Source organism: Bos taurus, chromosome 24, assembly GCF_002263795.3.
Source record: "Bos taurus isolate L1 Dominette 01449 registration number 42190680 breed Hereford chromosome 24, ARS-UCD2.0, whole genome shotgun sequence".
Lineage (NCBI taxonomy): Eukaryota > Metazoa > Chordata > Mammalia > Artiodactyla > Bovidae > Bos > Bos taurus.
Genome location: NC_037351.1, coordinates 3,830,370 through 3,848,736, shown reverse-complemented (window position 1 = coordinate 3,848,736; position 18,367 = coordinate 3,830,370). Strand labels below are relative to the sequence as shown.

The window sequence follows — 18,367 nt, the reverse complement described above, 5'->3', positions numbered from 1 at the left end:
AAGGGGGTCAGTCTGGGTCGAGCCCCACACTTGGAGGGACTGTGATTCCTGCTTCTTACTTAAGTTTTCTTACCTTTAGGGTTATGACATACTCTCTAAGAGTTATCCTACTGTTGATTTCCAGTGAGGTCAGTTTGAGGTGTTGAAGGACCATCCATCTTATTAGGAGGCGGTGTACGTGAAGAGGCTAGCATGGCCTCTGTGTGTCTGAAGGGTTGGGACCTGGGGCCTGCGCTCAGTTCTTGTCTACAGATGTGGTGGCTGCAGGCTCAGACTGCGCATGCTCCTGCAAGCTCACACTGCACATGCTCCTGCAGGTAGCAAGTGCAGTGTGAGAAGCAGAAATGGTGGTTGGAGCTCGGGAGGCTGGTCACACAGAGTGTGGGGTGCAGGCAGAGGAGTGAGGATGGGGAAGACACCAAGGACAGTAGAGCCAGTCAAGGGCCAAGAATTTCAAGGCCACCGGTACTGAGCCATAAGGACCTAAAAAAATATAAAATAAACAAAAAAAGGAGGAAGCGTTCCCCTCAAGCCTCTTGGTTGGCACTGTATTTCCAACACGTTGCTTTTCATTCTTCCGTCAACTGTTTCTGTTCGTTTTTCCCCTCCTCATTGCTTCGGAGGGGTATTCATTCAGTGTTTTCCCATGCGGGTGCCAAGGTGGGTTTCAGTTGGAATACAGATTCTAATTCAGACTGTGGGTTCATTACAGTAGCTGTTGGTGTCTTAGCTACACGGTCAGAGCCCAGTGTTGACTTTCACTTGTTACTTCTCCTCAAGTGAGGGTGAGAGCTGTTGTGGGGGGACAGGCAGAGGAGGAAGGGCCTCCTGTGTCCCCCGTCCAGTGGGTCTGCAGCTGGGCCCAGAAACATCCCTTTTCCACAAGCATAGGCCTTTTGGATGCTGGTGATCCAGAGATTTGCAACATTCAGATAATGTAGGACCAGTACTAGTTCCCAGAGAGGAAGAAATCATGGAGGTCATGTCTCACTTTACAGATAAGGAATCCCGGAAGTAAAAAGGGCAAATAAAAGGGTGTCAACAGAGTCACCCAGGTGGTTAGTGTAAAGTTCCAGCTCCGTCAGAGCCTTTCATATGCTTCCCTGAGACTTTTGTAGTTAGCTGTATTGGACTATAGATACATAATATTTGGGAATTAACTTAGATCTAAGTAATGATGCCATTTTGTGAATGTCTCTTCCTATCTTAGCAAAACAAATAATTAAGGAAAGCATGTTCGTGCTAATTGTCAAAGCAAGCAAGATTTACCCAGGATAAGCACCTGATCAGGTTATCCCTCAGTGGGTAGTCAAGAACTGAGTGTAAAATGCTTTATAAATCTCATAGAATTTCACCTAATTAATAGCAAGCATTTTAATTTTGTTTTAAATATCCATATAAATGATAACTCATTTTTTTTAAAGTTATTAAAAGTGTGTGGTTGTTTATTTTGCCTTACAGTGTTCACTTTTCTCTGCTTATTTTTGTCTTATTACCAGTTTTTAAAAAAATCCCAGTGTTTATAGTATGTTATGTTTAGAAAGCTACACAATATATAAAATAGGTAACTTTGAGATCCACTGACTACATAAGTTTAATTTTTAATCAATTTAATTTTCTATACTTTTTATGTGTAGATCAACCCAAACATTGAAATAGTTCCAAAGTTAAATAGATTTACTGTACTTTGGTTTAAATATAGGAGTTACCCTTATGGTAACTTATTCAGCTTATTCAGCGTATGGTTTTATTCAACACATTTTTCTGCTTCAAGTAAAAAATGTTTAACTGTTAAATTATCAATTAAAATACTAGTTTTTATCTCTATGACTTTTTTATAAGATATAATAAGCAAGGTAATTTAAAGTTACCTAATGTAGTTTTAAATTACTGCATTAGAAAGGTGCTTTATGCACTTCATTAGCTTATGGAAAAATTGAAATGCTGCAATAATTGTAAATTACAATATGTAATATTCGCCCAAACTGCTTTTTATACTAAGCACTCTTAACAAATTGAAACACTTTAGTAGCATTAAATCATTCATGGAGTATGTATGAACAGAAACTTAATGTTAATTCTTCAGTGTTTTTTTCATTATAAGATTTCTTATTTATAAAGTAACCACATCTAATTTAAAGAAAATATTATTGCCACTCTACTTTATCTGCTTCTCATCAGTAGAATAACAGAAACTAGACTGAAAACGTGAGGAAACCACGGGTGTTGTGCTGGCGTCTGGCTATTCCATCAGGAAGCACAGAGTCCGAGCAGGGCCCCCTTTGGGAGCAGGCCGGGTGATGCTGCGGCATTTGGTGTCCTCCGTGACACGTGAGTGTCTTTTGTCGCCTGCAATCACGTCCACGCGCCTGAGCCCGGGCTACGGGGACTGAGCGGTGCTGCTTTGCTGCGGGTCAGCTTTCATGGACAATTAGTGTCCTCACAGGACTCGGGCCGCCACTTGTCGGAAGTGTTTACCGTAAGGACCTCATCTTGGGCCGGAGCAGCCGCATCCCGGGCCTGGGTCTCTGGGGAAGCAGTTCCTGTGAGCCTTTTCTTGGCGACAAGTCATGCGATGGCTCCTTGCTCCGTGCCCGGCGTCACTTTTGTAAGAAGCCTTAGGCCGTTCAAATTTCCTGGCTGTTTTTCCTCTGCGCTTGTCGCGTTTGCTCCTGTCCCCTCTCGGTAGCTGTCAGGACCTACGGGGCGTGATTGTTCTGACAGGACTGGAAGGCGCCGTCTTCCTGCTGTTGGGCTCTGTGTCAGGATCCACACGTCTGAAGCCCCGCGAGCTGACTGGTTCCAGCAGCCCCGGAAGTCAGCCAATAAATCTTCACCGTCACCCCTTACGGCCACCTGATTGCTCTTCTTACCTCATCGCACTGAGAAAACGGACACTTCAGATCCAGGGTTCTGCAGCCCCACAGGTAGACAGGGACTTGAAAGGTTGACCTTTGAAGGTTGTCAGGAGACACTTGTGGACACCTGTGACATTTCCGTGCTTCAGTTTTATTTTGCCATTCGTGGGCTTTTTGTTTTGGAAAGGCGTTTCTATGCGTGCTTACAGATTACAAAAAGATTATCTTCATATGACAGTTTTCTTTTCCACAGGCCCTTAATCTTTTATAGATGTGTTTAAGTTTTCAAAAGACACTGCAAGTTTTAAATATTCTCCGATATCTAAGAATGATGTTTTAAGCACCAGGAAATAAAGAAGCTGAATGTCCTCACTTGTATATGAACTTGATATACCATATACCATATATGATATACCATTTTGTGCTTTTTAAAAAAATATTTACATTTTGGTTTTCAGTTACATTTTTTGGAGAGAAGAAAAGCACACACACACATGTTCATTTGTCATTTTTTTTTTTTTTGTATATGTACTTTACCCTTGTAATACTCCTCCCAAGTAAATTCTCTTTGTTTAAAATCAGTAATTCCTTAGTAGGCACAGAGTTCATTTTATAAAAGGCCCTGGATTGTACAGATTCAAGGAAAACATGACCTTGGGTGTCTCAGCTCGACATGTACAAACAAGGTTGGCATTTAGTTCTGCTGTTTGTTTGAATTCAGGAATCTCAGTGAAATTGCTCATCTCAACACTGTTAGTATTTTCTCTTTTCCGATAACTTCTGAGATACTACAGATTCATTTTCTCTCTAGCATAGGGATGTTCCCTTTTTGTCTCTCATAAATTTTCATAGGTGAGTGTTGAATATATTGTCCTTCACATGTTGGCCAGGTCCATTGATAGGCCCTTAGTGGATATGAAATTAACATTACTCTTTGGCAAATAACAATTACAAAGATGTTTTCCTTCTGTCCTTTTGATATATTTAAACAAACAACTATGCTAAGGGAAATTACTGTGGATGTTTAATTGTCTGGTTTTCTTGTGATGCAACAGCCTTAAGTATAATTTTTTTTTTTGATGCCCAGTTCTTAAATTCTGAGGTGTTACGTTGTGTAATCCATGTAGAAGATTTCCTGTGACCTGTTTTGTTTCTGTTCTGTTGTCATGAACTGATGCTGTTAAGATGGGCCAGTGAACCTGCTTTTAGTTTAGTAAATACACTGGCTTCAAATGGATATGTGCTAAAAGAGAAGATAATTCTTTTCAGTTGTGAGAACTGTAAGCCATGATAAATGATTTTCCTTTACAAACTTCCGCATCTCTGAGACAGTATTAGTTTTTCCTTTAATTACTGGCTGCCGTAATGCTTCCTATCCATAACTGTCGGCAGAGTGGACTGTCCCCGAGCAGAGGGTACGGCCTGTTTACTCAGCCGTAGCGAAGAGTGCTCAAGCCCCACCAAGTCTGAACTGTGGCGCGGGGGAGCGTCCTTCATTTAAATATTTAAATATTAATGTTTAATTGTAGAGGCAGGAAACTTCAATGTCATTTTAAGGATACCCAACTTTACCCGGGCGTCTTTGTCCCTTACCAACTTTAGGGCCTTGTCTTGAATCTTCATGTCGCGTGGAGGGAGGCAACCTTGTGGCCATTTTGGAAAGTCAGAAGGTTTTTCTGTCTTCTTATTTTCTTCTTTTCCCCATTTTAAAAAAACAACCACAGAGAAGCTGTTGTCAAGGGTGGCTCTCTCAAAAATGGCTTAGTTGACATTAGCTGAAAATGAGCAGAACGACACTAACTACTAATTGATTACAGTAATTACCAGTCTTTGGCTAGTTTGTATTGGCAAACTCTATGTACTCCTGGAATAAATGTGAACTTGCAGAATGCAAGGAAAAGGTCACTCTCATTTGCATGATAGGCTTCATTAGAATATGCTAAGGACGAGACCTAGTGTTTTATGACTTCAGGTGATGAATAGCTACCATATTACTCTGCTAGATGAAAGCATGTTTCAGTCACCTTAATTTACATGCATTTTTTTTTTTTTTAATTCCAAGAAAAATCTTTTAGGTTATGGCAGTGGAGAAGCATATTGTGATTTGAACCGAAATATTTTATGTGTTTGCTTTTTGAAATAGCAAAAATCTTTTAGGTAGGATTATTTTGAAGGCTATTTTTAATGGTAAGGTTAGAATAATGATAAAGCCTTTTCTATATTAGATCTTCTAGTATTATAACTTTTGTCAGTCATAAAAGAAAATGGTTTTTTAGTGGTTGTTTGAATAAAATATAGGTTAACTCATTGGAGCTTTAATTTTAGATTTTAGCTTACATCTTTAGTATGCTGTAGACTTATTACCTAGTGAGCTTTATTGAATCCTAGAATACATTGATTTTCACTTTAAAATAATGCAATTTCATCACTTCATTAATTTTTTCCTCTTAACATTTATGCTTAATTAGTACTATTTCTGTACTGAGATCTAAAAAAAAAATACAAAATGTAGGTACAGCCATTATATAATGCCTATTTTTACTGGAAACTGGGACACACAGGATACCTTTGCCAGTTGTTTTCATGGCATCTGTTCAGAGCAAAAGTGGTAGGGGTTGTATAAAAATAAAATAAGGATAATTCTCTGCAACCCTATCTAAATACATATTTTTAAAGTCAAGAATTATGTTTCCCATTACACAAATGTTCTCATTTATGGTCTCTGATCGTATAGTGATGGCTCCTATTAGCTGTCATTATCCTCATATTCTCATTATGAGAGAAAAATACTCTTAGCTCCTAAAAGTATCTTTATGAGAAGTATCAGCTCCTAATTAGCAGTGACTATAATCTGTTGGAACACAGGGTTAACACTTCCTAGATATGTTGCTATTATAAAGTTTCTTCATCTTCGAGAAGCCATTCCTCTGAGTAAAACTATGTAGAGAATGAAAAAGTGGACAATTTTTTCTTTCATCAGATGCGGTTTTGTAATAAAATTGTACAATGAGCTTGCAACAGCTTTTTAAAATATCATTGCTGCCACTGAATAGGTCTATAATTTATTTATTCAGGAATGTTGGAGGCATTGTTGATTTATTTGTTTTTAGAGAAGTTTTGTTAAGCGAGATAATGAGCAGAGCTGGTGTTAATCATTTACTATGCAACTCTAAAGAATGAAAATTTTGCATATTTTTAGCACTGTTGGGGAAAATAAATTCACTCAATGCTAATGGTCTGTTGTATAATTTTAAAAAATACTATCTTACTCTGGAGAAATATGATATACTCATGTGTTTTGCTAAAAGCTAAACTAATCAATATATAATTATACGTTTATATGTGCATATATATTAAGCGATCATGATTATTTGTTATCTGTAAAGATGAAAAATTATTTATTGTTGGTTGTTTATTATTATTGTTGGACCTATTGCCATAGGTCCCGGGTTGGAGCCCTGGGTTGGGAAGATCCCCTGGAGGAGGGCATGGCTACCCACTCCAGTATTTTTGCCTGGAGAATCCCATGGGCAGAGGAGTCTGGCGGGCTGCAGTCCATGGGGGTCACACAGAGTCGGATACGACTAAGCAGCAGCGGCAGCAATGCCATAAGTGACCACTGTACTTTCTCATATATACCTCTAGGTATACAGGTTCACCAAAGAACTACAGGTGTCAATGTGTGTGTGTGAGTGTGTGTGCACACAAATATAGATGTACGCACACACATGTTTAGGTATATATTTTCAGAGGATCACAGACAGTTTTTTTAATATTCTGATTTGGAGTGATGCTAATTTTTAAATTCTTAGGGTGGTGTTACACATTCTAGATTTAAAGCAATTCTAGTAAAATTAGGTATAATCGTTTAAAACGCTAATTATGCATATATATATGTATATATATGTGCGTTTGTGTGAGGGCATCCCAGCTGGTGTTAGTGATAAAGAACCCGCCTACTAGTGCAGGGGACACAAGTTTGATCCCTGGGTCAGGAAGATCCCTTGGAGGAGGACGTGGCAACCCACTCCAATATCCTTGCCTGGAGAATCCCACAAACAGAGTAGCCTGGCGAGTTACAGTCCGTGGGGTCACAAAGAGTCAGACAGGACTGAAGCAACTTAGCATGCAGCATGCATATATATATATGAATAGGATCTTTTGCTGTATGTCTTCTGTTTGAGAGCATTTGGATGTTTATTAAAAACTTGGCTTTCTAAAACAAGGACAAATTCATTTCAAACTCTGAAAGTTTTTTATGTTGGGTTTTATGATATTTTGTTGATTTCTGTAAATATTAGTTGAAATTATGAAGATAAGTGTCATACAATATAAAATTTGGGGATGGATTGAAAATTAGAAGTATACAGTGGTAACCATGTCTTGGGTGAGTTCAGTGTCTTTCTTTATGTTCACTATTCAATTAAGAAGTCAGACATTATTTTCTGTTCAGTTCTGTCTATATGAATTGAATACTGTAGGATTTGTACTTCTGAATGAACACTGGAAGATGAGTACTAGAATTTCTAAAGTTAATTTCAGGTATATCATAGAAATTGTAAGTCACTTTAAGGAGATTTGAAAAGGAATGTGAACTTTCCTGAAGTAAAATATTTGATGTCTTGAGTTACTTATCTCTTAGTCAGGTTATACGATAAAAACTCCTTTGCAATAGACTTTTTACATTACTTGAATCTTGAGACATCCATCCTTTGTAATTTTGGTATATGACTATGATTAAGACTTCCTGGGAAAATCTTATATACACACATGCACACGTATACATGTGTATGTATATGTGTGTGTATATATATATAATGTATCTGAAACTTTATGTATATGCAAATATACACATCAGTAAACATACATATGTACAATAAATAATTTGAACAGGCATGTACATGCTTCTAAATTAGCCTAAAATAACCTTTGTAATTTAATTAAAATGACTATTTTATCTCACTTGGATGTGATGAAAGACAGCTGTAAGCTGAATTATTTAAGCAAAAAGCAAGCACTGTAAAAGCATTTATAGGACAGTGTAGGGCAGAGAGCCCTCATTTTGGGTAGCTTTATTAGTATAACAAGGAGACTAGCTCTTTCCTGCATCCTCAATGAATCAACCTTTTAATTATAACTTGACTTCCCATGGGCCTTATAAACCGGTGATAATTCATGCTGGTCAATCAATATAAGCATTCTGGTTTATTTAGTATTTTTTCATGGTTTTTATCTAAATATAATAGTATCCTGATTTATTCATCTGTTTTGTTTTCTTTTAATTTGGCCAACTCTAGATACACTGTGACGGAGAAGGCAATGGCACCCCATTCCAGTACTCTTGCCTGGAAAATCCCATGGATGGAGGATCCTGGCAGGCTGCAGTCCAGGGGGTGGCTAAGAGTCGGACACGACTGAGTGACTTCACTTTTACTTTTCACTTTCCTGCATTGGAGAAGGAAATGGCAACCCACTCCAGTGTTCTTGCCTGGAGAATCCCAGGGATGGGGGAGCCTGGTGGGCTTCCGTCTATGGGGTCACACAGAGTCGGACACGACTGAAGTGACTTAGCAGCAGCAGCAGCAGATACACTGTGAAGTCATGTTATTAGGACCCTGGAGTTGAAGATATGTTCTTGGACTAGAGATTGACTTTATCTTTAAATTCATAAATTTATATCTGATATTCACCCAAACTATTTTATATTTAGTCTCCATGTTGAATCCGTATCTCTCAAACATTGACAATTTCCCTTGGTTGTCAAATGTACACGCCTAAGTTTTTGTAACAATGAAGAGTACACTGGGCATGGAAACTTCCTCTCTTATGTCAGTGACAGAGGCTGCAAACCGAGAGTAGGTGCTGTCTGGACTGTCATTCTCTCTGAATAAACTGTCCAGCCAGATTTTACTATGATCACCTGCTGTAGCATTGAAAGTGGAACCCTGGGGTGAAGAAAAGTTTACGAGGCAAAAGCAGTATGGTTCTTGCCTGGAATTCTGCATGTGAAAGTGAAAGTTGTGCAGTCATGTCTGACTCTTTGTGACCCCATGGACTGTAATCCATGGAATTCTCCAGGCCAGAATACTGGAGTGGGTAGCTGTTCCCTTTTCCAGGGGATCTTCCCAACCCAGGATCAAACCCAGGTCTCCCACATTGCAGGCAGATTCTTTGCCAGCTGAGCCACCAGGGAAGCCCAGGAATACTGAAGTGGATAGCCTATCCCTGCTCCAGGGTGTATCTTCCTGACCCAGGAATCTAACAAGGGTCTCCTGCATTGCATAGGGATTCTTTACCAGCTGAGCTACCAGGGAATTCTGCAAATCAATTGGGAAAGCTGAGACAACAATGAGAAGAATTCCTGAAGTACTTTTTAATGGTACATTACATTCTGGGATGATTCTGGGTATTTTAGCTCATTAGCTGTGTATAGTCATCAAAGCGTTGCTTTTGATTCTTCATGTTTCCTATGCTCTGCATTTGATTTAGTAAAGATGAAATTTGGAAGACTTAAAATAGAATTGAGGATATTAAGAGAATGGATTTTCCATAGAGAACAATTGTGTAAGGAACCCTATCTCTCCCCCTTACTGTAATATTTAAGAGGACATACTTCCTTAACTATAAAAGAATAACATTTAGAAATTAACAGCCTGAAAGAACAGTTAAATATTTGCCTTCTTAAATATATAGTGAAATTTAATTTGAAGAGAGATGAGACCAGTACCTGAATTAGTTTGAGACATAAGAAATTGCTGATTTTGGGGCTGCCTTTTTTCTATTTAGTTCAACCTAATATTTTTTAGAGATAGCCTAAATCATGCTTTGTTCTATTTTGAATATTTGTTAATAAAGCATACAAGTCTGCTCTTTGCTGTTTTGTTTAAAGTAAAATCAGAACTCAGAGATGAAGATTACCATTTTTTGTTCGGCTCATATTATTTTAGGAATTGGTTGGGTATTTAAACAATTTTTCCCCCCGTTGTTTCTTCCTTGCTTGTAGAACGTGGCTACAGTAACCCACAGTGTCTCTCCTCAGATTTTTCTACTGAAGTGAAGGGACGCTCCACCTGTGTTGTCTTAGTGTCTTGTCTGGTCAGTCTTTTTCTATAAGTGCTGTGGTTTGGATAAAAAGTAGTATCTTACTTTATGTATGGTGTGTTCTTGATGTAGTTAATGACTGAATTTAGAATAATTATGGACATTGAGGCCATTTAGGACCCATATTTTAATTGTTCGGAAACCACTAAGTAAGGAAACTAGGAAGGGTGGAGAGAGGAGGAAAGATTTGGGAGATGTAGGAAGCTGACTCGCAGTGGGGAAGGGTGGCTTTGGGTGTGAAGCTTGGACGATGAGCTAGAAACAGAGGGAGAGAACACCCGAGAGGGGGCACGGGGCAGTGCTTAGGGACTACAGTGTCGCGGGAAGCATTTAAGTTATGCAGGATTTACAGTGACCTCATTTAGCTGGGGATATGTATTAAATGGCAGGTAGTTGGAGGTCGAGTTTAGAGCTTGAACGAGAGATTCAAGCAGCAAATAATGTGTGCCTGTTTTTATGTGGACATAAGCAAAAAAATATTTAAGAATCATTATTATATAGTTGCTGGAATTATGGAAGTGAGTGATAATGACCAGATAGAAAAAATATATATTAAAAAAAAACAGTATAGCACTAACTTTTGTTTCTCCTTGCTCCCCAACTGGAACAGACAGGAATGTGATTGGTTAGGCTTATCTTGTTTGTAACCCCATGGACTGTAGCCCGCCTGGCTCCTATGTCCATGAGATTTCCCAGGCGAGAATACTGGAGGAGGGTGCCATTTCTTTCTCCAGGGGATCTTCCTGATTCAGTGATTAAACCTGTGTCCCCCAGGTCTCCTGCATTGGCAGGCAGGTTCTTTACCCGCCGAGCCGCTGGAGAAGCCCTATCCACCTGCTTGTGTGTGTGTGTGTGTGTGTGTGTGACACCCCAATTCTCCTTTAATGTTTTGGTTCTTCCTTAGATATAAGGTAATAGGATGATAATATGAAGCTTTCATATTTATGAAATAAAAAAGATTCTCCGTGAGTTTTTAAATTACTAAATCAGATAAGGACCATTGTAAAGTTTATTTGAAGTATAGAATATTCCCTTTTAGGATAAGTAGTGATAAAATCCTAATGAGTTGTCACAGTTTTAAGATTGTGAAATTCCCTAATTGGTATTCATACAGGTATTTTTAATGGAGATAACCTCTTGCAATCTAAAGATGTTGTGAAAGAAATTTTACTGTACTCCTTCTGCCTTTATCTGGGACATTTTGTTTTCTTACATGTTTATATATTGTGTTTGTTGCCTCTAAAAGAATAGGTGTCTTATGATTTGTTACCTGCTTTCTGCTCATAAGACACATTTTTTCATAGTTTAATGTTTTTGAATTGTCATGTGTTTAATTAGGCCGTAAATATGGTGGTATTTTTTTCACCTTTGAAATGGATGTTTTTAAGTCATTTCTCTATCTCAAAATCGGTATTCAGAATCAGAATGAAGTGACACTGGACAACACATTATTGTAACTCTTGGCACAAGTCCTTCAGTGACATCACGGGCCCTTTGGTTAGTTGATTGCAATTTGAGCTCTCCAGTTATTTCATGTTATGGAGTCCAGTGTTTAACCTCTGGCTGAAACACTGGTATTCCTGACTTGGAGGCAGTAGATTAACCTGAGGATTGGTGATGTAGTCAGTGTTCCTCCCCAGGTTTCCTCTCTTACTGGTCACTTTCTTGGGAAACGGTCCCTGATTTGTATGTTCTCACTGCCCTGAGGCAGCTTGGAGCTTCCCCAGGGATATTTTTATTCATCTTTGTACCTCCAGGGCTCCATCACGACACTCACATACTATACTATATGTGAGAATGGAAGTAGGGTAGCGAGTGGACTCACGACCTCTGAGCTGACCATGGCCCAGAACTGGTTTTTCTTTGTAAAGGTCCATGATGTTACAGACTTGGTGAAATGCCACCTCTGTAGTCAACATGATGGAACTTGTAGTTTGCTTAGATGCTTTTCCTCTTAAATAGCATGAGAGGCTGGCTGGGAAATCAAGAAAAATTAATTTGCCTCTAGCTACTATGTTTTTATTTTATTAAATAAGACATTGGTTATAGAATATTTTAAAATTACAGAAAATTCTGAATAAGAATTCTAGCTTAGTATTTCTGCACAGATAGTTACAGTGAATTTTTAATTTATTTATTTATGTATATATTTATTTTATTAATCAGATCATCTGTTTTGTTTACATTTGTAGATGACACGAAATTTAAAGCAATTTTTTTTCCAAATTATACTAAAGTGTTTCTCTTTAACGAAAACATGGTATATTGATATATTCTTTATTGTGATTTTAACTTATCTTTCATTTAAACCTAAAATATAGATTTAAATCAAGGTCCTTCAAACTAAATAAATGCATGGAGAGGATATAGGCTTATGTTTGGCATGATTTTTCTTTCACTAAAGCTGGTTATGTTTATAATTGAAAGGTATTAATGTATGTACATTTTCTGATTATATTGCAAAGGACAATAGCTATAATATTTCTTTCATAGAAATGTAGCAATAAGAATTATTATAACTGTAGACCTGTAGGGGTCTTTCACAGAGGCTTTGTGTGAATATACCTTTTCTGAATTTTAGAATGCATATTGAAATTGTTGCTATGCTTTTTACTTATTCCTTATTGCCAAACTCAGACTTAAATTGAAGAAAGTAGGGAAAACCACTAGACCATTTGGGTATGACCTAAATCAAATCCCTAACGATTATACAGTGGAAGTGAGAAATAGATTTAAGGGACTAGATCTGATAGAGTGCCTGATGAACTATGGATGGAGGTTTGTGATATTGTACAGGAGACAGGGAGCAAGACCATTCCCATGAAAAAGAAATGCAAAAAAGCAAAATGGCTGTCTGGGGAGGCCTTACAAATAGCTGTGAAAAGACGAGAAGCGAAAAGCAAAGGAGAAAAGGAAAGATACACCCATTTGAATGCAGAGTTCCAAAGACTAGCAAGAAGAGATAAGAAAGCCTTCCTCAGTGATCATAGCAAAGAAATAGAGGAAAACAATAGAATGGGAAAGACTAGAGATCTCTTCAAGAAAATTAGAGAAACCAAGGAACATTTCATGCAAAAATGGGCTCAATAAAGGACAGAAATTGTATGGACCCAACAGAAGCAGAAGATATTAAGAAGAGGTGGCAAGAATACACAGAAGAACTGCACAAAAAAGATCTTCATGACCCAGATAATCATGGTGTAGTCATTTACCTAGAGCCAGACATCCTGGAATGTGAAGTCAGGTGGGCCTTAAGAGGCATCAGTACGAACAAAGCTAGTGGAGGTGATGGAATTCCAGTTGAGCTATTTTAAATCCTAAAAGAGATGCTGTGAAAGTGATGCACTCAGTATGTCAGCAAATTTGGAAAATGCTGCAATGGCCATGGGACTGGAAAAGGTCAGTTTTCATTCCAGTCCCAAAGAAAGGCAATGCCAAAGAATGCTCAAACTACCGCACAATTTCACTCATCTCACATGCTAGTAAGCTAATGCTTAAAATTCTCCAAGCCAGACTTCAACAATACATGAGCCGTGAACTTCCAGATGTTCAAGCTGGCTTTAGAAAAGGCAGAGGAACCAGAGATCAAATTGCCAGTGTCCGCTGGATTCATCGAAAAAGCAAGAGAGTTCCAGAAAAACATCTATTTCTGCTTTATTGACTATTCCAAAGCCTTTGACTGTGTGAATCACAATAAACTGTGGAAAATTCTTCAAGAGATGGGAATACCAGACCACCTGACCTGCCTCTTGAGAAACCTGTATGCAGGTCAGGAAGCAACAGTGAGAACTAGACATGGAACAAGAAATTGGTTCCAAATAGGAAAGGGAGTACGTCAAGGCTGTATATTATCACCCTGCTTGTTTAACTTATATGTAGAGTACATCATGAGAAACGCTGGGCTGGAGGAAGCACAAGCTGGAATTGATTGCTGGGAGAAATATCAATAACCTCAGATATGCAGATGATACCATCCTTATGGCAGAAAGTGAAGAAGACCTATAGAGCCTCTTGATGAAAGTGAAAGAGGAGAGTGCAAAAGTTGGCTTAAAGCTCAACATTCAGAAAACTAAGATCGTGGCATCTGGTCCCATCACTTCATGGCAAATAGATGGAGAAACAGTGGCAGACTTTATTTTGGGGGGCTTCAAAATCACTGCAGATAGTGACTGCAGCCATGAAATTAAAAGACACTCCTTGGAAGAAAATTTATGACCAACCTAGACAACATATTAAAAAGCAGACACATTACTCTGCCAACAAAGGTCCATCTAGTCAAAGCTATGGTTTTTCCAGTAGTCATGTATGGATGTGAGAGTTGGACTATAAAGAAAGCTGAGTGCCAAAGAATTGATGCTTTTGAACTGTGGTGTTGGAGAAGACTCTTGAGAGTCCCTTGGACTGCAAGGAGATCCAACCAGTTCATCCTAAAGGATATCAGTGCTGAATATTCATTGGAAGGACTGATGTTGAAGCTGAAACTCCAATACTTTGGCCACCTGATGCGAAGAGCTGACTCATTTGAAAAGACCCGGATTCTGGGAAAGATTGAAGGCAGGAGGATAAGGGGTTGACAGAGGATGAGATGGTTGGATGGCATCACTGACTTGATGGACATGAGTTTGAGTAAACTCTGGGAGTTGGTGATGGACAGGGAGGCCTGGCGTGCTGCGGTTCATGGGGTCTCAAAGAGTTGAACATGACTGAGTGAATGAACTAAACGGAACCTGTCCTGAATTTTAGAATGGACATTGAAGTTGTTGCTATGCTTTTTACCTCTTGATGGATTAGAAAATGTTGATTTCCTTACTATAGAGTACCAAATAAATAATAAGGATTAATTTTTCCCTTTTGAGGGAATTCTACTTTTACTCTGTATCTGCTCCTTTTAATTTCAAATTTGAAACAAAAATTGTGTTCTGAATACCCACTGTTGTAATAGCTAACTAGTTAGATCATACTATATCTAAGGCTATTCTGTTGACAAATGTCATTAGATAATTGCATTATTATCTTTATATTAAGATTATGTTGATGGAAGTTTAAATGTCAGGTTTCTCCTTTTGAAAGCAGACATGGGGGTTGTAAAGGAGAGGCTGAATTTGTTCGTAGAAGAGGTGCTTCCTTTTAAATTTTGGATTTTGGACTTGAGTAGAATTTTGAGGAGAAGTATAGTTTGTAGGATTGATTCTTAGCTCTCTCCTGGTGGTGTTGGTGTGTTACGATAATCACTGCTCGAATTCCTTTATCCAGGTTCCCTGGAAAAGCAACATCGGCCATCCTTTGTGTGTTACTGTGGGCTCTGATTTATGGGTGCCCAGCAGAGCAGTGGTGAAGGTCCGTTTTTCCCAAACATGGAGACTACTGGTTTTGGTTGGACCACACACTGTTGTTTGGTTTACAGTGGTTTCTTCTCATTGTGTGTTCAGTACTGTCTTTGAATGGTAAGAGTTATTACTTGTAAAAGGTTCCGATGGAGGTTTAGATATTATTATTTAGTTTGATTGGTTGTAGATATGCTGCCCATTGTTTGTAAATATATTTTTAATTTATGAATAATGGAAACACATTTACTGTTCTTATATTTAGACTTATAGGAGGTTTTCTTAGGGGAGAAAATGAGAATAGGGCAAGACCAGAGCACTTAGAAGCTGATAAATTTCAGAGAAATTTTTACTACAATAGAAACTTTAAAAAAAAAAAGTTTTGTCCAATAATCCCCAAAATTGGAAACAACCCAAATGTTCATTACTGCAAAGCTCAAAAATAAGGTGAACTAAAGCAATATATTGTTTATTATTTTATATTAACATAAAACATTACATTATTATATTATAATTATGTTAAAATCATATAATACTGTTACATTTATTATATTGCTTAAGGATATGTACATGTGTGGTAAAAGTGTAAAATCAAGTAAAGGAATGATAAAATGATTCTCCATGTAGTTATTTTTCAGAGTAGGCAGTGAGATGAGATTAGGGAAGAGCACCCAGGTTGCTTTATATTATACTTCATTTTTACCTCGAGTTACTTGTATTCTTTGGTTAATATCAAATATTATTTAAACAAAACACTTTTTAAAATTTTACTCTTTTGCTGTAATACATTTGGGTGCTCTAACAGATTCCACTGGGCACCTTCTAAACAGCAGATTCTTATTTCTCATCGTTCCAGAGGCTGGAATTCCAAGGTTCAGGTGTTTGCAGATTTGGTGTAAGATGAGGATCTGCTTCCTGGTTGATATATGGCCATCTCCTTGTGTCCCCACATGGCTGGAGGGCAAGAGAGCACTATGGCATGAGGTCTCTTGTAAGAACACTAATCCTTTTCACTGGGGCTCCACCGTACCACCTAAGCTGTTCTCGGCATCCCCATTTCCTAACGCCACTGGGGCTTAGGTTTCAACACAGGACACACATTTGGCTTGTAGTACTTGTTTCTTAGTCGCTGAGTTGTGTGCAACTCTTCGTGACCCCAAGGTCTGCAGCTCGCTAGGCTCCTCTGTCCATGGGATTTCCCGGGCAAGAATACTGGAGTGCATTACCATGACCTTCTCCAGGGGATCTTCTTGACCCAGGGATCAAACCCTGGTCTTCTGCTTGGCAGGTGAATTCTTTACCACTGAGCCATGTTTTACCACTGAATACATGTGGGAAGCCCACAAGTACTTGTGGAGAATCATAAATGTACCCCTATTGAGGTGAATTAAAACATTCTCCTAGCATTATCTGAATAGCTATGTCTTTTTGAGGGAGGTACTTAGTGGTGTAACGGAAGGTAAGCCAGGATGTGGAACGTTATCTGATTTGGACAGAAGGAGCTGAACATTGCTCATTTCTTCATGGGGCGATAAAAAAATTATTTTTCAATGACTTCTGTATATATTTGGTCAGCAATTATCAGTAAAAGCTTGTGAGATTTTTATGGTATTCAGGATACCAGTATTCAAGCAGATTTTCTTTTGTCAAAATTATGCATGACAGTTTAAAATCAGCTGATGTATTATTGCTGCATTTTTTTGTTTTACTAAGAAACATTAAAAACAACTCACAAAGTCTTATTTTAACATAGTTTATTGATTCAAATAAGATTTTGAGTCCACTTCCGTTTTATCCCTTTTTATTTTAAAAGCTAAGGGGAAAAAATTTTTCCTATGACTTTCAATCTATAGAAAATGAAAAGAATTGTAACTTTATGGTGGTAATCATAAACAGTACATTAGGTTTTCTGTAATAACATGTACCATTAAAAAGCTTCATTATGGCAGCGTCTTGCGATCTTTACATCGCAACGAGGAGGAAAGGAGAGCATTCAGCATGAGACTTTCTTGATGTTCTTACCTGTCGTGGGCCCGGCAGTGTCACAGTGTCATCGTGCGTGCGGGCCCTTCTGCGCCCGCTGACAGAGACAGGCAGCTCTCCTGTCTCTCCGTTACCACCTTGTGTAACTGGAAGGACTCCCTGAAGCCAGCCTGTGTCGCGCAGTCCTAGATGAGGTCTTCATGGGTGCTGACCATAAAAAGTTCATCAAAGTAATGAGGCGAGGAGAGCGTGTGGTGCTCATGGGCAGAACTCAGCACCAAGGAGTGTGAACTGGCTCCAGCTGTGACAATAAAACAGCAGGTGGCTGCTGTCATTAGGGGTGGCAGATGAGGCGGGGGCCTAACATGCAGCCCACAGAACCCTCATTTGTTAGCCATCGCCACTGTACCATGCAAAATAGCTTCCATCTCAGTCATTTTTGCTTTGCAAAATATCATATGTAGCCGGAGGAGCACTCGAGCCCCGTGTACACACGTCTCCTCCCCGTCCCGGCAGTCTGGTCTGCTCTGGTCTGACCTTTCCTCACGTGACGCTTTCCTGCGTTCACTTCCCCTTCACCTTTTTGCCAGAAAGTGCTACTTTATCAAGTCCTGTTGAGTAGGGCTTTTATTATTCCAAGAATCTACTTGAATTTTTTAGTAACGGTGCCATTCTTGCCCAAGTGCTGCAGCTCTTTAGTGTTACGGGGTATTTACTTTGTCAATGATGGTAAATGAGCTACTAGTCCTTTTGGTTTTCATACTTTCCTTGCCATCCTCTGAAGAAATTGGAACTGCAGTGAAAGAAATAGGAAGAAACAAAACAACAGTGTACAAACAATTTTCATGAGTTTCCTGAGGTGTCATACCATACATTTCGTAATTCACTTTTCTGAGTAATTTCAGTTTAGGAAGTAAAGCATGGTGTTGTTCTGATAATAGTGGGTTTGCAAACATTGATGCAGTTGTTGTGGTTGAACGTATAAGAGCAGACCCAAGTTTTAATATCTTATTTGGGGACTAAAATCTCTAAATAATAGAAGCCATTATTTTTCCTCTAATACTGTAGGGAGTGGAAATTAAATTAGTTTGAGAAGAAGAA

General features: G+C 38.6%; 1 protein-coding gene and 1 long non-coding RNA gene across 3 annotated transcripts in view; one reads left to right on the top strand and one right to left on the bottom strand.

Moving 5' to 3' along the window:
• Positions 1-18,367, top strand: part of ZNF407 (zinc finger protein 407) — a 385,365-nt gene that overhangs the window by 108,145 nt on the left and 258,853 nt on the right. The gene's annotated exons all lie outside the window — the stretch shown is intronic.
• LOC112444184 (uncharacterized) lies at positions 2,658-18,091 on the bottom strand. Its single transcript, XR_003032424.2, has 2 exons — positions 17,306-18,091; positions 2,658-4,633 (listed from the first exon to the last, which is right to left on the bottom strand). It is a non-coding gene; the product is annotated as an uncharacterized lncRNA (long non-coding RNA).